Source organism: Canis lupus, chromosome 1 (genome assembly GCF_011100685.1).
Source record: "Canis lupus familiaris isolate Mischka breed German Shepherd chromosome 1, alternate assembly UU_Cfam_GSD_1.0, whole genome shotgun sequence".
NCBI lineage: Eukaryota > Metazoa > Chordata > Mammalia > Carnivora > Canidae > Canis > Canis lupus.
Genome location: NC_049222.1, coordinates 26,286,930 through 26,314,074, shown reverse-complemented (window position 1 = coordinate 26,314,074; position 27,145 = coordinate 26,286,930). Strand labels below are relative to the sequence as shown.

Below are 27,145 nucleotides of genomic sequence, written 5' to 3'. Positions count from 1 at the left end.
CCTAAAGTCTGGTTCCATTAACAAATTATGGTATACAATTATGTTGTATACCATAAATCCTAAAAACCAGCCCTGATGTAACTGGGTAAAGGTGAAGATCTAGAAGATTTCAAAATATCTTCTATTACTCTGCCACCCACTTTCAATAGATCTTTGGTCACAGATCTAATTAAATAAATGGAAATATGTTTTGCCCCCAATGATGTTCTACTTAATTTCTGGCCAGCCACTCTGAGCTGTGTCATGAAAACAGGTCGCACAACTTCTGCTTGGCTCAGGACACACAAGATTACAAAATCTGCTTATCCCTGTTTTGTTTTAACACCTGTGAAAAAAATACAAGACTGTCATGTGGCACACAAAAGGCTCAGGTATCTCCCTGTTTAGAAGTTGGCAGTCCTGAACAGCAAGAGGAAATAAGGTTGTATTATTAATAAACACCTGCTGGTTCTATTATACCCATTGGCTCCATCCCAACGAAATAGTTAATCAACTAAACCTAACAAAGCAATTGTCTAAACCTGAAGGCAGTCTGTGTTACCACATGGCTGTGAGTCCACCCTGTGATAAAATCTGAGAAGCCCATGTACTGTACTGTTCTGCAAAGTAGGAAAGCAGAGTGTATCCCTCAGCAAGAAGTTAAAAATAGCAACAGTAATCATAGCATGATTTTCCCGTGCCAGGTACTGTTGTAGGTAGATACGAGGGACACCACAGTAAATGAGAAAAGAAAGGTCTCTGCTTGCCTGGAGGTCACATTCCACAGGGAGAGACAGGCAACAAACGATGAGCCTAAGCCTAGTGAGTCCCCTTCCTGTTACTCTCAGATCACTCAGCCCCGTTTCCCTCAGGGCATTTATCTGAGAGATGATGACTCTACTGGGTGGGGAGGGGACAGAGGGGCACAGAGAAGACCACCACAGGGAGACAGAAGACGCCTGACTGAAAAGAGACCTTTGAACAAAGATCTGAGTGAGAAGGCACCAGGACTGCCTTCTCTCAGATAAACGCAGTTGTTCAGAGGATGACATTCATAGTATATTCTTCTCATTTAGCAGGGTTAGCATTTTTAGTAAGCCTTGAATATGTGTGAAAACCTCAGAACCCACTCCTTAGGGAGGCTTTGGAGAATCATAGTGATGCTGCTTTAAAAACATACTTGGCCAGGGATCCCTGGGTGGCGCAGCAGTTTGGCGCCTGCCTTTGGCCCAGGGCGTGATCCTGGAGACCCGGGATCGAATCCCACATCAGGCTCCTGGTGCATGGAGCCTGCTTCTCCCTCTGCCTGTGTCTCTGCCTCTCTCTCTCTCTCTGTGACTATCATAAATAATAAAAAAAAATAAATAAATAAATAAAAAATAAAAATAAAAAAAAAATAAAAACATACTTGGCCAAAATGGGTTTTCCACTTTACGTTCCCAGGACTTGTTGCAGGTTAGGTCTTGTTTCTTGAAATGTTTAAGGGCTCAGTATTTAAAATAGTATGCAATATATAAATCCTATTTTCACATACAGATCAAATATTTGAGAGGAGACCAAACATATCTAGCGGTGGGGGAGACAAAGGATAGGAAAACACAACTTTAGAAAAATATTACTGACAAACGTATTTTACAAATTCCATTTCAAATTAGATAAAAAGAGAAGATAAATTAATTAGCAGCTAATCCTGTGATTAGATATAAGCTGCCTGAAGACAATTTATCTGTTTCCCAGACTGTATCTGACACAAAAGACTTCAACAAACATTCATTTAAAAAGAATAAAAATAAGTCATAACCAAGCCATTGGCCAACAAATGCATTCTAAGGAAAGAGAATAGTAAAAGTTCTAGGGGCATCTGGGTGGCTCAGTGGGTTAAGTGTCTGCCTTCCACTCAAGTCAGGATCCTCAGTCCTGTGATGAAGCCTGCATTAGGCTCCCTGTTCAGCGAGGAGTCTGCTTCTCTCACGCCCTCTGTCTCCCCTTCCAACTTGTGTGTGCTCTCTCTCTCAAATAAATAAATCTTTTTAAAAAAATAGTTCTAATATGCAAACAAAATGTACACTGAGAAATGCATTAATATCAAGCAAAGGAACCACAGAAAAATTAAACAGTAGCATTCCTTCCTCCTAGGTGAAAAGATAGCAAATACTAAATAAAAACCAGATCATAATATCTTATGCATCAAGTGGTTGGGATTTAGGGACATACATTCATTATTTTTATTATATAGAATATTTAACACCCTCAAAGAACCTTTCCCTTTTTTCTGTACTAAGATAGTAAAGATGAAGATAAATTTTAAAAATATCACTACTTGTCTATACCTGAGGCATTTAGCCATGAGAAGCCAAGGATTTATAAACTATGGAAATAGAAGAGGCCGGAGACCCAAACTACAAATCTGGTTTCTTTTATATTTCCCAGTTGGACTATGAGAACTGAATTAAAGAACTTCACTGAATTATTCTGTTGGCATAAGTGAGTCTGGCCAGAGGTTCAGAAATAGAAACACATGGCAGAGGGCACAGGGGAACCTCAGACAGCGGCCTGTGGCTTCACTCACACGCACCTACCCCCCTCTCACACTGAAACACACAGAAGACTCTCACTGGTAAATCAAGAGAGCAACCACTTCAAACTTTTAAAATTAGAAAAGGCATGCATGAACACTCTGAATCAGAAATATTTCAAGAACATTATAAGAATAATTTGTCTATTTCAATGATTATTTAATGACACCATTATTTACCATTGCATAAATATAATTGGAAATGAAAGACAACCCTAATCTATTATAGCAACATCGCCTGACACTTCTCTCTCTCTTTTTTAAAAGATTTTATTTATTTACTTGAGAGGGCAGGGGGACAGCACAGAGGGAGAGGGAGAAGCAGACTCCCTGCTGAGCAGAGAGCCTGATGCAGGGACTCAATCCCAAGATCCCGGGATCCTGACCTAAGCATAAGGCAGCTGCTTAACCAACTGAACCACTGAGGCACCCCTGACACTTCTCTATACTAAAACAAACAGATTCAGACCTGTACTGGCTATCATGGTGATTTTTTAAAATTCATTAGTGATAATGCTCTCTTATTTTAACAAACAGAAAAATAGTATTAAAGGAGAGTCATCATTTACTCCAATGACTACTTGAAACACCAGATCTTAGAGAATTAAATCAGCATCCAAGGGACCATTAATTCCATTGCTAATGAAATGTGTATATGTTAGAAAAGTACTAAAGTTAAAGAAGAGAATTAGAAGGGAGAATGGTGACAATAAGATGTAATAAATATGTGATCAAGCAAGTGAAATGTTAATGGTAGAATCTAGGTGTTGAGTACATAGGTTTTTGCTACAAAATTATGTCAACTTTGCTGTATGTTTGAAAATTTTCTTAATAACATGGGAAAATACAATTGGGAAAACATTAAGTGAAAACCAAGAAAAATGAGTTAAAAACCCAAAGGTTTGGGATCCCTGGGTGGTGCAGCGGTTTGGCACCTGCCTTTGGCCCAGGGCGCGATCCTGGGGATCCAGGATCGAATCCCATGTCGGGCTCCCGGTGCATGGAGCCTGCTTCTCCCTCTGCCTGTGTCTCTGCCTCTCTCTCTCTCTGTGTGACTATCATAAATAAATTTAAAAAAAATTTAAAAAATTAAAAAAAAAAAAAACCCCAAAGGTTTAGAATGGTGGAAGTAGTAGTAGTGCAGGAATCCTGGTCCATGAGGGAGGCAGTGTAGTGCAGCGTCTGAGAGCACAGTTTTCAAAGTTAAACATTTTCATCAAGAATCCAATCTCAGGGGGATCCCTGAGTGGCTCAGTGGTTTTAACACTTGCCTTCGGCCCAGGGTGTGATCCTGGAGTCCCAGGATCGAGTCCCACATCAGGCTCCCTGCGTGGAGCCTGCTTCTGCCTCTCTCTCTCTCTCACTCTGTGTGTGTGTGTCTCTCCATCTCTTATGAATAAATAAATAAATAAAACATTGAAAAAGAAAGAATACAATCTCAGCTCTATTATTTGCCAACTGTGTAACTGACGTGATTACTTTGTAAGCCTCTATTTTGGCATTAGCAAAATGGAGATGATATTGCCTACTTTATAAAAATATAAACACAGAAAAGTCTTAGGAGAATATAACATATCATTCACAATTGCCACTACTAACAATTATGAAACCAAGCAAAATACCACCAGGAGGGGTATAAATAAATTAGCTGCATAAATACTGATGCCTTGAATGAAACACAGAGTGTTAATAGTATGGTACATTAGTTAAGATGCTTGGGGGCGCAAATAATGAAATATTCAAGTAAAGGTCCAAGTAGCATTTTTTACATATCTCACATAACAAAAAGTCAAGAAGTAAATTATTTTAGGTTGGTTAATTCAGCAGCTTAAAAAGATCAGAGGACTGGAGGGAAATTTGTTTCCTCTCATGATCGTATGTTGCCTACAACAGCTTCAGTCATAACTTCTCAGTATATCCAAAAGCAAGAATAAAAAAGAAGTTATCCTTTGTACATCTCTCTTGTTATCAGGGAAAAAAGTGTTTTCCCAGAAACCCTATGCTATTTTTTCCCCTGTGTCTCATTAGCCAGAAATGGATCATATGTTCACCCATAAAATTCACCAACAAAGGAGAATGGATTGCAAGGATTGGCTTTGAATAGTCATAATTTATCCTTTGGATTTGGACAAGGGACTCATCTTCTCTGGGTGCAGTATTGCCTAATATCTAAAAAAATCAGGATTGCATTGGTAAGAAATATGAATAAAATAGCTGTTGAGTTGGCAACCCACAGTTGCATGCTACATATGGAAAAATAATGATCATGTTATTAAAAACACAAATCACATGCTGATCACAATAACTATGTGATGTAAAATAACAAGAACCTTTGTGATATGAGGGAGTTTTTTCAAACTACTGGGACTATTTCTACAGCAAAGTTCTACCCAAATATTCCACACTGACGTTGATTACATGGTGAATCTATGCTTCATGCACCTCAAATTAAAAAGCCTGAATGATAAGCAGAAAACAAGAGATCCACTTCTTCCCCCTCCCTCAACTCTTTTTTTTTGGAGAGGTAAGGGCAAGGGGCAGAGGGAGAGGGAAAAGAGAATCCCAAGATGAATCCATACGCAGTGCGAAGCCCAACATAGGCTCTATCTCACAACCCTGAGATCATGTCCTGAGCCAAAATCAAGAGTCAGATGCTTAACCAACTGAGCAACCCAGGTGCCCCAAAAGAGATCCATTTCTAAGCAACAGGGATCCCTTTATCAGAATGTCTCTGAAATTAAAGTGTTTTTGCATTATATTTGTTTCTCCAGGGTAAATTTTAAAATAAATTGATAGACTGGTCCCTATTATAGAATAAAAGCTTATAAATACCGGTTATGAAAAAGATTTTGATTGCAGTGTTTACACTTGTTAGTTATGAATAATTACACCAAGAAATTGGACATACATAAATTGCACAGTTTATTTCAAGCTTATTCCATAAAAATGTTCCAAATATAGAATACAATACTCTGGTCTGAGTTTGGTTAATGTAAAAATACAGCTTACTAATATTTAAGGAGGTCATTTAGGGCATTGTTTAAATTGTGTTACCTGAAGGGGAATTGCAGGAAGGTAGTCAAAAGGTACAAACTTCCAGTTACGATAAGTAAGTACTAGGGATATAAGATACAGATAACCGCTATAGTTAATAGTGATGAAAAATAAGCAAAAAAGTTGTTAAAAGAGTAGTTCCTAAGAGTTCTCATCTGAAGGAGACATTTTTCTTCTTAATTAGATCTGTATGAGATGCTGGGTATTAACTAAATATTATGGTAATCACACCACAATATCTGTAAATCAAATCATCCTACTGTACACTTTAAACATATCCAGTGATGTATGTCAATTATTCCTCAATAAATTAGAAAAAAATTTGTTAACTAAGACTAAAATTTAAGTAGATTGTTCTGTCATTAGATGCTAGGAAGGTGGTAGAGTAGGGCAATGTACATACGAAGCTTTTAGATAAACAAAGTTTTACATGAATAGGGAACCAGGCAGCCCTTTAGAAAACATGCCCTAGGTCCCCAGCTGATAGTATTTTGTGAGCCTTGTATTCAGGCCAAAAATCTTTGGAAGTCCTTAGGGAACTACAGTACAAACGTTTCAGCTAATTTAGCATCAGTTAACGGGGACTTGCTATATATCTTCGGGTCTGGATTTCTTTATTTCCAATTATTTAATGGATTTATTGAAAAACAGCTTTATTTCAAAACTCTTATAAAAAAAGTTCCATGTAATTTTCTTGTTTCGTACACTGAGAATATATGTTACTGTTTTGAATTAAATTCACTTCAAATCAACAAATATTTACTGAGTTCTTACCATTTTTAAACCTTGTGTTAAATGATTCGGAAGAACAATGACAGTTAAAACATAACCCTGGACTGTTAGGATTTCTATTAACTGAGAATTGAGTTATGAGTATCCTCAAAAAATCTTTCTTTGACCTGTTCTGTCTGTTGAAGGCTCTTTGGGGGGAAACATGCCTCTGGATTAAACAAAATAAAGAAGAAAGATAGGACAAAGGAAAAGCATTGAGAGAAACATCTGCTGTTCTTATACACATTTATATTACTTAAAACCCTTATTTAACAAAGAACATAGGTTTCTTTGTAATATAGAAATAAACATTATTTAACATTTTTGGTAATACCAATGATAATCTCCATTCATAAATCTCTCAGAAGTTCTGATGTGCAAGTTGTAGGCAGCCTCCAAGATGGCCCCACTGATTCCCGCCTCTTCATCATACCCTGACCCTTGTGTATCACCCTCCTCCATTGTGCCAGGGTTGGTCTGCTAAGAGAATAGAATATGGCAGGAGGGAAGTGTATCACTTCTGAGGATAAGATGTGAAAGATTGACCTTTCCTTGTCAGGATTCTCTCTACATATCATCTATTATTTTTCGATTTCCATCTCTCCCTCTCCCTTGTTACTTGCTGTGGGGAAAGCCCCTCATGTCATGTCATGAGGCAGCCCTATGGAGAGGTTATGGAGAGGTGAAGGAGAGCTAAGGCCTGCCAGCTCTTATAGAGGGTGAAAGTGAATCTGGCAGCCCCAGCTGAATGTGCAGATGATTATAACCCTGGCCAGCACCTTCTCTGCAACCTCATGGAGGAGCCACTTGAGCCACAACCACCAGCAAAGTTCAGACACTGTGAGAGATAATAAATGTGTATTATTTTAAGCTGCACAGATTTGAGTAATTTGTCATGTAGCAATAGGTATCTAATGCAATGTACACTGTCATCCTCTGACTGATAATCCCCAGCAGAGTCCAGTTCAATTACTGGAAAATTTATTCAACAAATAGTTTTTGAGCACCTGCTGTTTCCTAAATTAATTTATTTAGATTTTCGACCTTGAAATGTGGTTTTAAGAAGCTTATTATTCAAAAAAAAAAAAAAGAAGAAGAAGCTTATTATTCAAAAAAGGAGGAAAAGAAGGAAGGAAGGAAGGAGGAGGAGGAGGGGGAGGAGGGGGAGGAAGAGAAGGGGAAAAGAAAGAAGATCCATCCTCCTCCTCCCCCTCCTACTCCCTCCCCCTCATCCCTACACCGCCTCCCTCCTCCACCCCCCCCTCCCTCCCTCCTCCAGCCTCCCGCCCTCCCACCCGCTCCCTCCATCCAGCCTCCCTCGCCTCCCCCCTCCCCCTCCCTCCGCCCTCCCGAAGAAAAGAAAGAAAGAAAGAAAGAAAGAAAGAAAGAAAGAACAAGCCATTATTCCTCAAAGCCAGGGATCTTTAGGGTATATATTTCACCTTAGCTATTAACATGAGCTTCAAAAAGTATTAAAATAAATTATTTTATATCTGAAACTTATAATTATCTGCCTTTCGAATAACTTTCTGATTGCTGGATATGTAGGTTTGGGATACTTATTTTAGCTTATTTTTATTTGTTATATGATTCTAGCCAATATAACAAACTCTCAAATCCCAGTGGCTTAAATCTATCAAACTCTCTCACTTGTGTTAAGTGCAAAGTAGCTATACTGGTAAGGGGGAAGCTTTCTGTGTGGTTCCTCAAGTACTCTGGCTTTTTCCTTTTCATGAGTCCTTGGCTGGTCATTTACATCTTGCCAACAGACCAAAGAAACACTATGAAGGACCAAGTAGCATGTTGTTATGTACCAGACCTGGAAGTGGGAGACATCACTCCAACCACATTCCATTGATTGGATCTTTCTTCTCTTCCCAATCCTACGCATCTTTATCAATCCTACAGCTCAGAAAAAATAGTCTTGTTCCTGATCTTTAAGGCCAGACTATTCAGATTTGAAAAACACGTTCTTATTCAATTGCCTGTTTTAAAAATCAAAAGCTTAATTTTTGTTCCTTGTTTTTCTGCTATAGCAAGTTGAATCTCTTCTTGTTTTGTTGCTGCTGCTGTTTGTTTATTTTTAAATCCAGGTAGAACTGGATTGAGCAGAACTGGTGGGAATACCAAATTTTCTTGCACAATTTTTTTAAATAGGTAAGACCAATACAGTAATAATAATAACATATTTCCTTTGAAATACAATTTTGGCAAATTTCTTTTGATTTGTATTTAAAGTACAAATGAGGGACACCTGGGTGGCTCAGTAGTTGAGTGTCTGCCTTTGGCTCAAGGTGTGATCCTGGAGTCCTGGGATGGAGTCACATTGGGCTTCCTGCAGGGAGCCTGCTTCTCCCTCTGCCTATGTCTCTGCCTCTGTGTGTGTATGTGTGTGTCTCTCATGAGTAAATAAATAAAATCCTAAAAAAGAAAAAAGTACAAATGAATTCTGAATACTTAGGCTGAGTAGTATATAAAAAATGAGTAATTTTTCCTCTGGGTAGTCATTTACATATAAAATCACTTTATATATAAATTAAATTTACGTTAATATTTATTTTATAATCATGTGATTTACAGTGTTGTTTTAAATCATAGTTCTATTGTTAGTTTTAGTTGTCTCTTATATATGTGTATTCATGTACATATACCTACTACATGTATTTTCATATTGCATACACACCCGCACTGACTTATAGACCATATGTTTCTTTTTTTTTAGGATTTATTTATTTATTTATTACTCATGAGAAACACAGAGAGAGAGAGAGAGAGAGAGGCAGAGACACAGGCAGAGGGAAAAGCAGGCTCTGTGCAGGGAGCCTGATGTGGGACTTGATTCCGGAACTCTGGGATTAGCCCTCAGCCAAAGGCAGACGCTCAACCACTGAGCCACCCAGGTGATAGACCATATGTTTCATGTGGTTCCAACGTTATTCTGCTATTCAGAGAAGGGCCACTAAAGCAAAGACCATAGGTTATAAAATTTTCATAATTTCTTGGCATGACTATTACTGCTTCCCCAGAGTATATTAAATTAGTCATTCTACTATAGAAAACCTTCTGGGGCACGTGGGTGGCTCAGTGGTCGAGCATATCTGCCTTTGGCTCACGTCGTGATCCCAGAGTCCTGGGATCAAGTCCCACATCGGGCTCCCCGCAGGTAGCCTGCTTCTCCCTCTGCCTATGTCTCTGCCTCTCTCTCTCTCATGAATAAATAAATAAAATTTAAAAAAAGAAAAAAAGGAAACCTTCTAAACTTTTCCCCCTTAAAATAAAATATATTTTTTGATGTAAAATAAGCAGGAAACAATCAAATCTTCCATTTCTGGGCCAACTTTGTAATTTCACAGTTTTATTTCAATTATGCTACAGAAGAATGAAAAACTGATAAATCCCAAAAAAAGAAAATTACAGAAAACTATGAATCTTACTTTTTTTCCTAATAAAGAAATAATTCACGTGATTAGGTTGATTCTGGTTTACACAAGAAAGGAAGCAAAACGGCCCCTAAATCTGGATAAGCATTTAGCAATAATATGAAAGGTGACCTAATTTGGAATTTAAAATGACACCCAATGGAATATTTATATTATTACAGTGAACAAACATATGGCACCAAAATTTTTTCCTTGAAATGTAACTTTTCAAATCACCCTGAAAAATGACCAGATTAGTTATTTCTTTCACAGTGAGAACGAGGTTTCATTAAATCCTGAGCAAATTCTTACTTTGGGAGTAATTTATTCTTTTTTCTTTTTTTGTCTTGGAGATTCAATAATGACTATAATAATCTCTTTAGTCCATAATCCAGTAGTCTGAGAACCAGATAGAAAAACAGACAAGAACCTGAAATAGTCCTTTCTAGTTTTATTTATTTTCTTAAAGGGCCTACAAGAAGCAAGTTTATGCCTCTTTCATCCACATGAAACGAAGTGTTAACAACCTGTAAACGCTCCTACCTCCAACACCTAGAAATTCAAGATAAAATAAACTTTTATCTTAGATAGATAGCAGAAATGCACAAAAAGAATTGGATTTCCCCAAGTGCTTAGGAATAAAATGAGAACTGACAACAGAGTATTTAATTCCTAAGCTGTTGTAGCTGCTATGGTCTAGGATTTATAATTCAACATTACAAAATACCCAGAGATATAATCCCCCATGACCAAGATTCAGGGACCATAACAAACTGAGTAATTAGACCCCAATAACATTAATAATAGAAACAGTCTGACACAGCATACAAAATAAGTGTTTTTAAAAATAATTAAAAGCATAAAAGTCAGAGTTGAAATTACACAGAAACCAAAGGGCATCATGAAAGAAACCTTGGCACACTTGAAAAAGGATCAAATAATAGACACTGACAAAACAAAATTTTATGAACTGTAAGATAGCTATGTTTCTTCTAAAAAAGAGAGAAATAACATATTAACCTAAAGACAGCAGAGATAAGGAGTAAGAGTCAGAAAATGTAAACAAGATGAAGGAATACAGAACATAGGATGAGAAGATACACATGTCTATAAGTTTTAGATGAAGAGGGCAAAAAAGAGAATAGGAGAAAGAGAATATTTAAATATTTAATTCCTGACTCTTTTTGTAAATTGTTGAAGACTTGAGTCCTCACACTGAAGAAATCTGAGTTCTAAGCATGATAAATAAAAATAACTCCAAACCTAAACAAATAGTACCAATATTACAGAATATCACAGATAAAGAAAATATCTTTAAAAAAAATATTTATTTATTTTATTCTATGTTAGAGATTGAGAGAGAAAGTAGGGTGAAGAGCAAAGGGAGAGAATCTCAAGCAGACTCCACACTGAGCAGGGAGCCAGACATAGGATAGGGCTCCATCTCACTACCCATGATATCATGACCTGAGCCAAAACTAAGGGTCAGAAGCTTAACCGATTGTGCCACCCAGGCACCCCAGAAAATATCTTTAAGAAAAATAAGGAAAAAATCTACCATCTATAAAGGTACTATATGATTAGACTACTAGTGGGTTTCCCAGAGCCATAATAAAGTCAGAAGAAAATGGAATAACAAATTCATTGTACTGAATAAAAATAATTGGAAACAAAACTGTTTTTCAGGGAAGAGGATTTAAAGGTATATTGAGACAAAAACTACGAGGCAATTTATCATTTGCAAAATCATCATTGAATAAAATAAGTAAAAATGTATTTTAAGAAAGAAATTGAACCCAGAAGGAATATGGAGAATGCAAGGGGCAATAGTGTGAAATGAATTTGGTCAACAAGTAATTCTAAATATTTGGCTATATTTTTTTAAGAGAAGAGAAACCAAACATATATTTGTAGTATTTGTTTTGTTTAGAAAGAGAGAGTGTGTGCAAATAGGGGAAGGGGACAGAGGGAGCCAGAGAATCCTAAGCAGGCTCCACACCCAGTGCAGGGAGACTTGGGGCTGGATCTCACAACAGTGAGATCATGACCTGAGCCAAAATCAAGAGCTGGACACTTAAGCAACTGAGCCACCCAATTGCCCCTGCCTTTGTATTTTTGAAATGATTGAGAGTATAAACATACAGTAGAACTAAAATACTAGATAACTGTTATATATAGGAGACATGCTGGAGTTAATTTTCCAGTGATCCCTTCCTGACTAGGAGACAAGTTAGAATTTCTGAGAAACTCGGGGCACCTGGGTGGCTCAGCGATTGAGTGTCTGCCTTTGGCTCAGGGCCTGATCCTGGGGTCCGGGATTGAGTCCCGCTTGGGGCTCCCTGGGGGAGACTGCTTCTCCCTCTGCCTCTGTCTCTGTGTGGGTCTCTAATGAATAAATAAATAAATCTAAAAAAAAAGAAGAATCTCTGAGAAAATAAAATTTTTTTACGAGCACAATACATGCTAAATTTTAAGATTGATCTTTAATAAAGTAGAAATAGGCTATTCGGCTTCCAAACTACATTGGGAAGAAAAAAAAGGAATAAGGAACTTGATCAATATAATAAGGCAAGCAAGTAACAAAATAGTAAAATAGGTTGAATAAAAAGGATTTTCTATGGTTCCTTATTTCTAAGAATTAGATTCAAAATTCTTATCATGGAATAGGAATATATATATATATATATGAGACTATTTACCATTAATTTTTCAAGATATTATCCAAATAGAAAAGAACCAACCTATATTATTGTATTATATTTAAAATAATTTAGTTAAGATTAAATTGTAAACTTGGAGAGTATTAAATAATATTATTATCACCAAATCATCTAAAAATTAAGCTAGATTAGGCTCTCAGATAATTAGATAATATTTTGTGAGGTGGTTTGTTGACCTCTCCTCTAGCAGAGACTATCTGGCACGATTAAACCAACACAAAAGAGTTTTGGAATGCCTAATTGTACTTGAACAGATGTGGTTGGCTGAATAAAATAGTTCCTTCTGATGCAGTTTCTACTTCCATCTTCTGCCCAAGGTTGCTAACATGATGAGACATCACTTTATATATTTAATAATACAAGGAAATTTTAAAAATAAAAGAAAGATATGCTAGTGTTATATTCTACAGTCGCTCTAGTTCATTTTGATACTCACATAGCACTGGTTCTGGTTAAATTGGGATGCTTGTGTTTTCGTCTCTTTCCTCTTGACGGCCCATACCCAATCACTTGGGCTCATTTAGCCCCTCCCTTCAGCTGTCCAGGGTGTGACCTAACTCTGCCCTGCCAAGCCAATGCTATAAAAGACAAAATATCCAGTAACCCTCTTACAATAAATGTACCTGCCATGTATTCTGTTCCTTATAAGGCTTTCTCTTTTCAGCTCTCCAATGTAATAGCAATAATATTATCAAAAGTGTGACCCTCTTTTACTTAGGCAATATGTGAATTTCAATTGTAGTTTTATCATGGAACCTAACACTTGTGTTCAGGGCTGAAGTAAATCTCTAACCAGCTGTGAGACTGATGGGAAACCATTAACCTTACTGAGCCTTTTACTATGTAAAAGGGAACATAGTACCTGACCTGCACACCTCCAATGATTATTGTGAACAGTAGATGAAATAAAATATGTCAAAGTAATTTAAATTATGTAAATCTCTATAACTTACTTTTTAAAAAATCTTATTCAAATGATCAATTTTACGAGAGCCAATTTTGAATATGTTAAACTGCTTGGACTCTCAATATTTTAAAGTGGATGTTCCATTTGAAACACATAAGTAGACAGTTGTCTACACTTTCTTCCGATGTTTTGGAAGGCATCTTGAAATTAACTCTCATTGAGAAATCCAATTACATCCAAATAATAGACATATTGATGTACTCCCTGACTTCTAATCACCCAGATTCAGAGAGGCCAAAATATAAAATATGACAAACAAAAGACAGTCATCTAAAGAAAATGGGAATTTTGCCACACTCATTTATTCTATTCAAGAACCAGTAATGGTCTATGAACTAACTCAATGATATGATAATTGAAAACTTAAAAGCCTTTTTATTATTTTATTTATTATTTATTCTGCAAGTCCAGCAAGGGAGCCAATTGGAGAAGTAAATATCAAAAATTTGGGTCTAATATAAGAAGTATTCCCTCTCTTAAAAAGGAATGATTCCCACTATTTAACTATAATACACTGTAAAGTCAGGAATACCTGTTACTGGTTCAGTTGGTTAAGCGTCTGACTCTTGATCTCAGTTCAGGTCTTGATCTCAGGGTCATGAGTTCAAGCATAGCGTTGGAAATAAAATAAAAATAAAGTCAGTAACAGATTCCTTTAATGCAAGCGATGTTACTTAACCAAAAACTGTTATCACCACAACTCAAAATGTATGTTAAGTAGAATCAATAATAAGTTTAGTAACTGATTGAAAAAACAGATATCAGGTCAGTTTCAAAATTAAGGCTATACACACACACACATTTTTATTCTCTATTATTTTTTTTCAAATAATAGTAAATAAAACATAAGTGATATTTACACGTATTTTTAAAAATATTTTTAAGTAGGTAATGGAAAAGAAAGATGTCAATATCACCAACTAGACTGGTCAACATAATCCAGAAGAAGGAAAAGCAGTATGACAATTTGTTGGTAGTGAATAAGTAGGTAAAAATACTTCTCTGTGTGTGTCCTCCCTTAATATGAAATCATTGTGTATTCTGCTAGCCAAACAACAAAAGCTACTCTGCAAGCCCTAACATTAGAAACCATGAAAGTACAAAAATGGATAGAGCTTCAAAGCTCTATTATTATTTGTTATAAATTAAATGCAATTGTTTTCTTATTACCTTGTGTGGCCCCATGGCAGATCTCAGGAGAGAGAAAGAGTCTTGCATTCATCTGCCAATGTTTTGTAAAAAAAATTTAAAAATCCAGTCATAGTATTTCTATAAGTTTTTGTAATGCACTTAGCTGGTCCACTGGTGGCCCTTTCCATAAAATAGTTTTGAAAATAAATATCTCAAAATGTCAGAGAAAAGGCAAAATGCCCTTTTAACCAATGAAAAGTCTCAACTTTGAAATGTATCTTCATTACAGGGAAGACAAATCTTTGAAGGTATGCCTGTGTAATAAAACGCCGTACCAACATTGTAGGTAAGTACCGACATCCTGGTTACTTATTTGAGGAACCCCGGTGTTTAGTGGAATACCAGAGGTCTCAGGCACTTAGCATTTTAAAAGCAGAAAATTAATTGCCATTGATCCTTCAATTGAGATTTATGAACACAATGCAGTGTGAGAGTGGAGTTGGTTTTGTTGGTTTAACCTGCGCCTGTGATATTTTCACCCAAGCCACTGCATCGGCACTCACGTTGTATGTTCCACTTTGCCTTTTTGAAACACTGCACACATTTCTGAGTTAGATTTTTCTAGTTGTTTTCTAAAAAGGTTTATGATCACAGCTGCAGTAGTTATGGGTGGGTTTATAGTACATTGCCCATAGACGGGCCCATATGTCCAACAGAGTTTGTTTGATACCATACCTTCCACAGACACGGGGCAGTTCTTGAGGTGTGCCTATAAACCTGCCGTTAAATGGACCAGCTGTACTCATAAACTTACATTAGCAGCCTCAATCCACCCGCCTTACAAAAGTCATTGGCAATAAATCTATGTTCAGTCTATATATACACTTTTAAGTATTTTTTTACACTTCTGAAAAGAAAATATAAAATATACCCACGTCTTCTGTGATCCTGACTGAAATAAGAGCTGATTTCTTTGGGGTGTATAAACAATGTCTTTAAAGGCTTCACTTTCCACTTCTTTGCAAAATGTCTATCCTTCTTGACAGCCTTTATTCTTTAGCTTAAAAAGAAAAAAAAAAAGCAAATGATAAATTTGGTTGCTTTCTTTTTTTCCACCTGAAACATTTTGATAAGAAATTTGAGGGCTTGGGCATGATTCACTCAATGGTCATCATTTCATGTGTTTAGCGTGGCAGGTCACTGGGAACCAGGAATGAGCAACTGTGAACACAATGACCCAAACTGATTCAGCTGTGAGGATATGCTTCTTCAGTATGATCACCTGGGACCACAGCACTTGCAAAGAGAGGGACCTCCTCCACTCTCTTCATCTGCCATCAAAGACTGGCAGTGATTACCGAGGCCTCTACAGGAAGGACATTGTTAGAAGAAGCTACTTTTCCATCTGAAAACAGAGTTCTGGTTTATTCTGTTCATCAGCTTTGTTTTACAGCACTGTACTTCTCATGAAACTTCTTATTACTTGTTTTAGTTCTTTTGGGGGGCATTTGTTATGGTTTTATATCAGAAAAAAAACTTGTATTTGAAATCTTAGGTAGAAATTCTAGGTCTACAACTTATTAAAGAGTTTCCCAAAACAGCCTATTGGATCTCTGAGCTTCCTCTTCCACAAAATTTTCACTTGTGAAACAGTGAGAAATAAACATTGGTGGAAGCTCATATCTATGCTTCCCCTCCCATTCAGTCACAGCATCATTTTAATTTTTCTACCTCATTCCAGAAACTATTGTTTTTCCTACTACTGTCTTCCACTCTAGACGAGGAGAACAGCAAATGCTTCTTTCCTGGACTCTTGCAAAGTCATCCCATCTAGTAATCCCCTTTCACTTTTTCTACTTTTCAGATCATCTTTCTATGAGATGCTCACGGTCTATTCTTTCTCTTGCTCAAATCACTTTAATTCCAAATGGATGCATATATTTAAAGGTTTTTCTTAAATTAAAGACATTTCTGCCTATTTTAATGTGTCAAAGATACATTTTTTTTTCCAAAAAAAAAAAAGAAGTTTGGAAAGAGTTTTAAATTTCTTTGAGGATATACATGGGATTTCCAACTAAAGCAAATTTAAAAAGCCTTCTATGAGTTTTGTTTGCCTCAAAACTCTCATCCTGAAATGGCTGTGCTTTTGAGAACTTAACAACAACAGATTTTCGGTTAGTTTTGCAAATATAATCAACAAAAACTTATTTTAAATAGTGTAAGTGATCCTTGGAGAAATATATTAAACATTGTATAACTTTTCTAAGTACTATCTCTGTGGAACAACCCAGTGGTGACAAAGTTGGGAACAGTGGGAGGAAGTAAATACAATAGCTCTCATTAAGGTCTCCTTAAGTAACAATTATTCAGAAGTAGGCTAGTTTCTCTCTCTCTGTCTTTCTGACTCTCTCTCTCTCTGTCCCTCTGCCTTCCCCTCACTTTTTTAAAGTAAGAAAAGAAGAATTTAGATGTCCACCTCAATTTGGTGGGGACAGGAGAATAGGCAGTCAGAAATTCTTTTCCTTTCCTTCTTTGGCTCAGCACAAAGTATTTCAGATGACCTTGCAAATGCATTCAACATTATTAGGGCCACTCTTTTCTTGTAATACCATTTTCTTTGGTCCCCAGATATTCTACTATCCTGCCTTCTGTCACTTCTCTGTCTCCTGAAGAAGTACATTTCTTCCACATGGCCATTAAATACTATCTTTGCTCAGTGTTCAGTTGCTGGTCTTTCGCTCCTCTCATTTTATATCTTTCCCTAGGTAATCTCATTTATACTTATATCCTTAGTCACTGCATCAGCTCAGGTTATCCATAAATTTATCTGTGTAACTAAGACCTTTTCTTGAGCTACATGTGTCTCTATCCAACAGATGATTTCACAGTCTCCAGCCAGTCTCAAATGTATCACAAATCCTCTATGCTGAAAACCAAAATCATCATCTTCCCTTCCAAACCATGACCGTTTCCTGTCACAGTGAATGGAACTAACATCTAGTAAGTTACATAAACCAAGAGCCTGAATTCATCCTTGAAACTTAGCTTTCAATAATATCCTTGCCACATCTAATCTATCACCAAAGTATGCTAACTTATCTCCTAAATAAGCTCTGAAATCAATTCCTTTTTCTTTATCTTTATTACCAACTCTATAGTCCAGCAACTGTCATCTCTCAGCTGGCCTACAAAATGTCTTCTTTCTGGTCTACTCAAATTCACACTTGCCCCCATGCAGTCCAACTCCACGTTTATTCAGATGTTTTCTTCCCTTCCACCCTTACAACTCCTCAGTTACAACTTTTCATTGGCTTGCCATTGCTCTCAGAAGACCAATAGTCCCTATGGTTTATAATACCCAGAATAATCTTGTGCCTCTCTTTTTCCTCAGCTCCATCTTCTACTACTATCCTTTTTATTCTCTCAGCTTAAGTTTTGCTGGCCATCATTAATCCTTCTTAATCACCGTTTTCCCCTCTTGTTCCAAATCCTCTAGGTCTTGAGTATTCTTTATTTTCCAATTTATGGAGTTTAAACCTATTTACCTTCCAGAGTTAGGATCCCAACCCCCCAAACTAGATCAAATCTACCTTATTTACCTTCCAGAGTTAGAATCCCAACCCCGAAACTAGATCAAATCTACCTATTATAATCTTTAGTTGAATATATATCTTCATTCTGGTACTATCAGAATTTCAATTTTACATTTTTTGTAAAATTTTTGTGGCATTTTTTGTTGTTATCTTTTGAATAGGCTTTAAATTTTCTGAGGCCATTGACCAGTTTTGCTCAATACGTAGCACAGAGTGAGTGGTCAGTGATATTTGCTGTAAGAATTGCTTGATAAATAAACATGTCTACAATGGCAGATCCACCTTTTCACAGTGGCCACAATGCCAGTGTTCCCTCTGCAAGAAGCTATGTAATGAGGAAAGGGAAACATGGACCATGGAGTTAAACAAATATGAGCATGAAACTTCCTTTTCTACCTGCCACTTTGAAGCCTATGAACTGGCCATCAATTTTCTTCCTCAACAAAAATTGTACTGGGGCACCTGGGTGGTTCAGTCAGTGAATAGTCTGCTTTTGACTCAGGTCATGATCCCAAGGTCCTGGGTTCAAGCCCTGCCTCAGGCTCCCTGGTCCTTGGAGTAAGGAGCTGCTTCTTCCTCTCCCTCTCCTTCTGCCCCTCCCTCTGCTTGTACTCTCTCTAACTCTCTCTCTCAAATAAATAAATAAAATATTTTTTAAAAGGTAGTGCTAATGAAGTCCTCTTTCAGGGCTATTATGAGGTAAGGGACATGGAATAGGCACTTTTTGGATAAATAAAACAAATATTCATTCAAACAAAAGCAATTTGTAAGCACCTACTATGTGTCAGAGATTATCATCATCATCATCATCATCATTTTTGCTTCTCAGTGTGGATATTTATCCATTGAAATCAATATCAGCTGTGTCATTTGTTAACATTCAGTGTTGTCTTATAGTCTTTTCTGTGTGTGTATGTTTTGTTTCCTCAAGTGATTATGTATAATGCACTAAAATTCTTTCTTTTAAATGACTTTCACTTCTTATTATTAAATATTTCACATAATAAATAGTAGTAGTAAATTCATGTTGGTTGATTTGTTTAATAACTTCATTACCAATTGCACAGCTAATTACAAGGAAGGAATACTTGAAAAACAAACAGGTCCATAATCTTTGCTCTTAGAGAATTTTTAAAAATCAAATCATAGGGAGTAAATAAATACCCAGTTCACATGAGAATTGTTTTAAAGTATAAATATTACAATGTATGTCAAGAACTTTGTCATCATAATAGAATTTTAATATATGAAATGTAAACTTATAATAAATTAGTAGTTGCCTATAAACACCTTTAAAAAATTTATGGCTCTAGTTCTTTTCCGTGTCCAAACCAGCTTTTAGGAGATACTCTGAAAATTAGAAACATTTCCTCAAATATCCTTTACGTGTTTTGTGGGAAGCATAATGGTAGTGAATATGGAAAATATTCTATTTTATTTTGAAATAAATCCTCAATGGAATTATTCCATGCCAGGGGTAAGCTATGAGTTTGTGTTCAACAGTCTTAGCTATAATTTAAATGCAAAAAGCTAGATGACTAACAAAACTCGGCATTTAAAAAACAAACTAAAGCCTTAATTCAATTTAAAGTATCTGTACATGTTGCTTATCCTTCCTGGATTGAAGCAAAATGCAGACTTTAATCTTTGGCTCAAGGAAATGGTGTTGCTAAGGATCAATTCTGGGCTATGAATTCACGAAATAAAACTTGCATTTTTCCATACTTATAACATTTACTCTTAAAAGAACATTATAAAATTGTAGCTGTAGTGCCAGATCATGAGAGAAACTTAGAGACATTTTAAAAGCATAGAGAAGGAAAAAAATCAACTCCACTTGAAGGGTTTATGATCCAAAAGAAGGGAGTGTCTAAAGTCAACACTAAGGGCAAATCAGACAGGCTGGAGTCTTTGGGATTCATCTCAGCTTATCTGAAAGAAGCTTAAGAGAAAATTCCAGCAAAGTAACCTCTAAGTAAGACTTATCCTTGAAAGGGATTTGCTATTCCAGATTCTGAGTGCCATATGGGTTCCAATGCCAGGATTTGTCTCTCTGGTGAGGTCTTTATTAAAATCATACCTTAGTCCATCAAAGAGCTGGAGAATCCATGAAAAGCTGTTCCAATAAAACTTAATAAGCCCCTGGGGAATAAAAAGGATGGTGCAAATATTCCTCCAACAAAAGGTATCAGATGAGGGAAACAAGTCATAGCCTTTTCATCCAAGAAGCTCCAAGAAGTATCTGGCATCTGAAGGTTCTCCATGTCTCAGGTAGGGTGGGAGAAAAAGGTCTCCAGCAAAGGCTGAGTGAGTAAAAGGCAGCTCTGCCCAGGCTGACTTAGGGCAATAGCAGAAGGGGAGGTAAGTTCTAGAACAAACCTGCAAGTGTAAAAAAGCCCCCGGAAAAAGAATTCGATTGGCAGGAAATGATGTCTTATTTTAAGTAGCATATTTTTTATTTCTAAATTTAAAAGATGATTTAGAGTTTGATCCTATAGTTCTTGGGACTTGCCTTTTCTATCACTTTTTTCCATTGTAAGGTTCATTCTTTTTACTTAAAAGGAAGTCTTTTTTTTTTTTTTTTTTTTAAGATTTACTTATTTATTCATGAGAGGTACAGAGAGAAAGACAGAGACATAGGCAGAGGCAGAAGCAGGCTCCTCACAGGGAGCCTGATGTGGGACTCGATTCCGGATCCTGGGATCACGTCCTGAACCAAAGATAGACGCTCAACCGCTGAGCCACCCAGACATCCCTAAAAGGAAGTCTTTATAAATCTGAAGATTTAACAATCTCTCCACAATATGTTGCATGAATTTGTTATGCAAACCACAAAGTTTGTTCTTTGATTTTTATTTATGATTTTTTTACCTAAATCTATATATACTTTCTTTTGTTTTCAGCCTTTGCACTTCATTCCAAGATCAGCTTGACATTCATCTTTAAGTTATTATAGTTAGCTCTATAAACCACATGCATAAATTTTTTAATAGCTGACTCATTTTTGCATTTTTAAAGCAATTACCTCATCATTATTTGCATAATCAATTATTTCTTTACTGATTCGAAATTTCATCTATATCATATTCATTTTACTTACATGTACGTATCATCTCCTTGTTTCCAATGATCTGCTATAAATTCAAGTGGCTATACCACAGTGTTCTAAGTAATAAGATTTATAATTTATTTTAATATCTGATAATGTAAACGTGCCTCATTACTATTCTTTTAAAAAATATCTTGGCTCCTTTCTTCTATGTATTTTTTCAGATGAATTTTAGAATTAGTTGTCAAATTTCTGAGTAAGAACTTGTGGACTTTGGTAGATTTCATTAAATGTATACATCAACATGTGGGAGAAGTGACAACTTACAATGTTGAAAATTCCTATCCTAAAACAAAATCTATCCCAAGATTTATGATTTTATATTTTCTTGCTCAGGAAAGCTTTGTAGCTTTGTTTTCATTAGTTTCTGCATTTTTCTTTTTTTTTTTTTAAACATTTTCTTTTTTTTTTTTTTTTTTTATGATAGTCACAGAGAGAGAGAGAGAGAGAGAGAGAGAGAGAGAGAGAAGCAGAGACACAGGCTCCATGCACCGGGAGCCCGACGTGGGATTCGATCCCGGGTCTCCAGGCTCGCGCCCTGGGCCAAAGGCAGGCGCCAAACCGCTGCGCCACCCAGGGATCCCAGTTTCTGCATTTTTCTTATAAGTTCATTCCAAATTAGTATATATTTTTGTATATTTTGTATCTCTTGAGAGAGATCTTTTTAATCTATTATATTTTGCTAAGTGATCTTTTCCAACACATAGAAAAATTAATTTTTTATATTGATTTTAACATATACTTCTTGAAGAATATCTCCTTCTATACAGTGTCTATTTTCAAATGCTTTATAATTGATGACATTTTAAGTTTTAGGTAAGAGAAAAACCCACAGACTTCAGCATCAAAGATAGCAGGTTGCATCTTGGCTCAAATGTTTCTTCACTATGTAAAATTAGAAAGTTTTACATTCTCTGAGCCTCAGTGTCCTCATCTACAAAAGGGAATTGATTTTTCTCTTGGATTGGTCACTGTGAGATGAAGTTAAAGAACTTTTGTAAAGCACAGAACTCAAATATCATATGCTTTAGGAATGGAAGAAAAATATGAATTCCTTCCTCCCCGTCCTGTTCTCAGAAAATATGACTTGGGAATTTCATCTTAGTATATATGAACTAGAAAAAAATAATTGTATGTAAACACATACACATATAAATAATATGTATCTATATTATTTGCTAAGTTTTCTCCTGGTCCAATTAGTTGATGGCAAAATGAACTTCTATGTAGGTATGTGAGTATGCATTTTATGATCAATAGTATTATTTGTTTTTAGGGAGAGAATGGGGGTAGGGGCAAAGGGAGAGAATCTTCAAGAAGACTCCTTGCTGAGGATGGAGCCTACAAGGGGCTCAATCCCAGGATCCTGAAATCATAACCTGAGCTGAAATCAAGAGTCAGACGCTTAACTGACTGAGCCACCCAAGCACCCCTCAATAGTATTACTTTAGAGATGACATACCAGTGACTATAATTTCAAAGTGAACGAATTAAGTCACAGGATTTATCTATAGAACCACAGCCTATCACATCTGCAAGATTGGTGCGCTCCCTGCTCCTAATGACAGTCAGCACTCATGAGCTTCACTCATTAATTGCCCAAATGCTCACTGAGTGAGCACCAATTACCAGGCACAGTGCTGGACACTGAAGTTATGAAAGTTGACAGTCTTCCCGCTGAACTGTGTGGCATTCCCAACTGAAGCGATCAGCTGGTTGACAGTTATAAAGCAGTGGTTTCCTCATCTGGATCTTTAGATAAGGTATCTGATGCCCTAGTTCTTTACCCTGAGCAGCTTCTCCTATGAATCTGATTTGCTCATCTTTACCAGCTTAATAAATGGTTCTCTGCCCAAGTGGACTGAAGCAAACTATTGAGCATTCCACTTTTGTTTCTGAAGTTACTGCCCAATTCTTTATATGATTTTAGGTTGAGGCCTCAGAAGCTGACCCAGGATAAATGGAAGCTACAGACTGCCAACTGTGCTGTCAGCTGCACGGTGGGGTCAAAGGTGTTGGCTGAGCTTGCAATTTCTGACAGTGTGCCAGCAGTGAAGGTATTTGCCCCATGCATACCACGTCCCTTGGTGCTGCTGAATGCGCCAATTTCTGGCACTGCCCAATCTGGAGTAAATAAGTACAAAGGAAGATGTTTCCTTGAGGCCCTTCCAAATACATAAAACTACCCGCACCTCCATAGAACTGCGCTCTTTGCTCCGGGCACACCCTCATACATTAATAACAGGACAGAAACAAGTTTCTGTTTCCCCCGAGTTCTGGGAAGTGGCATGACAGCTGGTTGCCCTGAGCAGAACACATATTCCATCCCTGTGGAGGAAAAAAAAAATCCCCATAACATTCTTTTATCTATTAAGCTAAAAGGGGTTTACTGCACTCTTTTGGTTTCAATACATTTATCTAATTTCCTCCCATTAAATTCTTTTTTTTTAATTTTTATTTATTTATGATGGTCACAGAGAGAGAGAGAGAGGCAGAGACATAGGCAGAGGGAGAAGCAGGCTCCACGCACCAGGAACCCGATGTGGGATTCGATCCCGGGTCTCCAGGATCACGCCCTGGGCCAAAGGCAGGCGCTAAACCGCTGTGCCACCCAGGGATCCTCCTCCCATTAAATTCTTATCAACAAAACGTTGTTCTTACTTTGAAAAAAAAATTTACCTGTGATCAAATAATTTCAATGCTGAATTTCTGACTTAAAGAGAGAGAGAGAGAGAGAGAGAGAGAGAGTTTAGCATCTAGAAAAAAAAATCTATTGACAAAATCATTTGACAAATGAGGTCAAGCCTGAATTTGGCTAGAATCATTGTCTCATCAGTGTGAAAGAAGTAGCACTGAAAGAATAGTCTTTTTCTCTTAAAGATGCACCCTCTGACCTACATTGTGGCATAGGGAAGAGCTCAGTAACCATAAATGTCACCGATGACTCTTACCCCAGTTTAAGTCTGGGTTTTTCTAAATTCTTATGTAGTATACAAATTATCTGCTGAAGTGTAGCCAAGGGTGCCACGTGAACAGTGCAAGAGACGTCAAAAGGGAGTGAAACTTGGATATGGAATGGCAGCCTTTAAATAGCCCCACTGTGTACATTGTGACATGAGGTCAGTGGCTCTCCAGCCCTTACTGATAGGCTACGAAGAAGAACCCTTGGCAGGGTTTAATCCAGAGCAAATATCTGTTCATTCAATTATCATTATATTACCACTCAGTTACTATACTGTCATTTAAGATTTTACTCTCTCCCCTTTTTTGGTTCACTTTCTGCCTTCCCTTCTTCTAGAAAATGGTAAAAAAAAAAAAAAAAAAAGGGCGGGGGGCACCTGGGTGGCTCAGTGGGTTAAGTGTCTGACTTTGGCTCAGGTCATGATCCCAGGGTCCTGGGATAGAGCCCTGCATTGGGCTCCCTGCCTGGTAGGGAGCCCACTTCTCCGTGTCACTCTGCCCTTTCCCCTTTGGCTCTGCTTTCTTTCAAATAAATAAATGAAATGAAAGAAAGAAAGAAAGAAAGAAAGAAAGAAAGAAAGAAAGAAAGAAAGAAAAAAGAAGGAAGGAAGGAAGGAAGGAAGGAAGAAAGAAAGAAAGAAAGAAAGAAAGAAAGAAAGAAAGAAAGAAAGAAAGAAAGAAAGAAAGAAAAAGAAGGAAAGAAGGAAGATAGAAAGAAAGAAAGAAGAAAAGAAAATGGTAAAAAATTCAGGGCCTAAATGATTTGCCATTTAATCAGTTTCGAGCTCTCTATAATAATTAATTTAGGCACAATTTTGAAACTTCTCATGGAAAAAAAGGACACAATTAAGAATTTTGAGTTTTAAGAGAAGATATCATAAACCAATTTTAATAGCATTTTTGCTAATAAAATTTTGAGGCATTGGATGAATTGAGATCCATTCATATGAAAGAATGTGCATGTAACTATGGAAAAGGATTTAACATTTATTAGCTTCCTAATATGTGTCAAGCACTAGGCTTAGCATTTTACATATGTTTTCTCATTTACTCTTTCTAACAGCCTGAAGAAATATGCATTATTGTCCTTAATTTACAGGGCAGGAAACTAAAGACTCACAAAGATTAAGTAAAGTATTCAAGGTTAGAGAGAAACTGCTTTTAAGTGGCAGAAGTTGGATTAAAATTCAGCTTTCCTGGATTAAAATCGATGTCTGCTAACCCCAGACCTCCTTCTCTTTCTATTACACTCCACAGAATTTCCCAATGAAAAATTGAAAAGGTAAAAATGACAATTTAAAAATATTCCCCTCAGTAATAAAAACAAAACAAAACAAAACTTTAAAAAATAATCATAATTGGGCAGCCTGGGTGGCTCGGTGGTTGAGCGTCTGCCTGCAGCCCAGGGCGTGATCCTGGAGACCCAGGATCGAGTCCCACGTTGGCTCCCTGCATGAAACCTGCTTCTCCCTCTGCCTATGTCTCTGCCTCTCTCTGTGTCTCTCATGAATAAATAAATAAAATCTTTAAAAAAAATAAAAATAATCATAATGATGTACTATTGACATCCGTTTACAAAACTATTTTCATGCAATAATGAAAACTTTTATCTTTTAATAGTAAACTATCTGAATGGAAAGTTTGTCTCCATTATCATTAAAACAGTTTAAATGACGTTAATAGTTCTAGCAAAGTTAAATTTATATTAGGAAATGCAAAATGCATGCAGATTTGCCACATTAAGTGTAGGATATACTTACCTTGATTTATTTTTTTAATTCTTAGTGATCAAGAGAAAACAAAAGTTCTTTCTTCTATCCTCTGTCAGCCTAGTCACTCATATTTGATTTAACATCCCCAACTTCCAAATATATTTTTTTCTACTGATTATGCCTATATTTAGAAAGGACTACAAAACCATACTGAGATCATTTCAGATATTTGTTAATGTGTGAATGGTGGAAACACCGGTAAAACCAGGTGAAGGTGGGCCTGAGGATAGTGGGGAATCAGAACAGCTAAACCTCTCCTCCTTTTCTCCATTTGTGGTTGGTGGTATTAATGTTTCTTCTCAAGAGGGAAGTGCTTCCAGCTGGGCACAAGATCCCCACCACCCTGGATAAGCCATAGCCTGAGCACTGTTGGGAACGGCCCCTTTAAGAACACAAATCCACCAGAAAGCCCATCAGAGGATATCTTCCTGCCAACCAAAGGTGTTGAGCCCTCTGATAAGTCAGAAATTGAGAACCCATGTTTACTTTTCCTTCTGTCATGGTAATGAGCCTGGAGTAATAAGGAAAACAAAACTTCCTGAAAGCAATTCGCCTTAATTTTGTTCTCTGGAGCTATTTCCAAGAAATGCACTTCTATGGAATGTTTGTTCTTTATGGCTAGGCTGTTCCTTATGGTAAACTGCATGTAGCCATTGGCCACTTGAAATAGCTAGCACTATAGCATGGCTAGTGCTACGGAGAAACTGAATTTTTTTATTTAACTTAATTTAAATGAATTTAAATTTTAAAACGTATAAAACATATTTTTGTTACACACAATAGTATTGCTTTGGTAAATACTGCATTTCACTTGAACTGCTGCATGACATAAGATATTATGGAAGTTCAATGTTATTTTTTGCTTCTTTAATGTAGCTCCTAGAAATTTTAAATTACATATATGACTGACATATTTCTATTGGACAACAGTGTTTTAGAGGAAGTAGGGCAAGGATTCTCATGTCAGACTGCGTGGGATCAAAGCCTACACGTCCACCTACTACCTGCTGGGCCATTAGTTTTACTAATTTACTTAGCTTCTACATGCGTTGGTTTTCTCATCTATAAAATGGGCATGATGATACAAGTGGTTA

General features: G+C 36.8%; 1 long non-coding RNA gene across 1 annotated transcript in view; it reads left to right on the top strand.

Annotated features, from left to right (window-relative positions):
• Nucleotides 1–19,431, top strand: part of LOC119870732 — a 30,923-nt gene extending 11,492 nt beyond the window's left edge. Inside the window, exons 2-3 of the long non-coding RNA XR_005353511.1 lie at nucleotides 14,906–14,962; nucleotides 15,805–19,431. This is a non-coding gene — a long non-coding RNA (uncharacterized LOC119870732). The remainder of the gene's footprint in view (nucleotides 1–14,905; nucleotides 14,963–15,804) is intronic.
• Nucleotides 19,432–27,145: the final 7,714 nt, after the last annotated feature.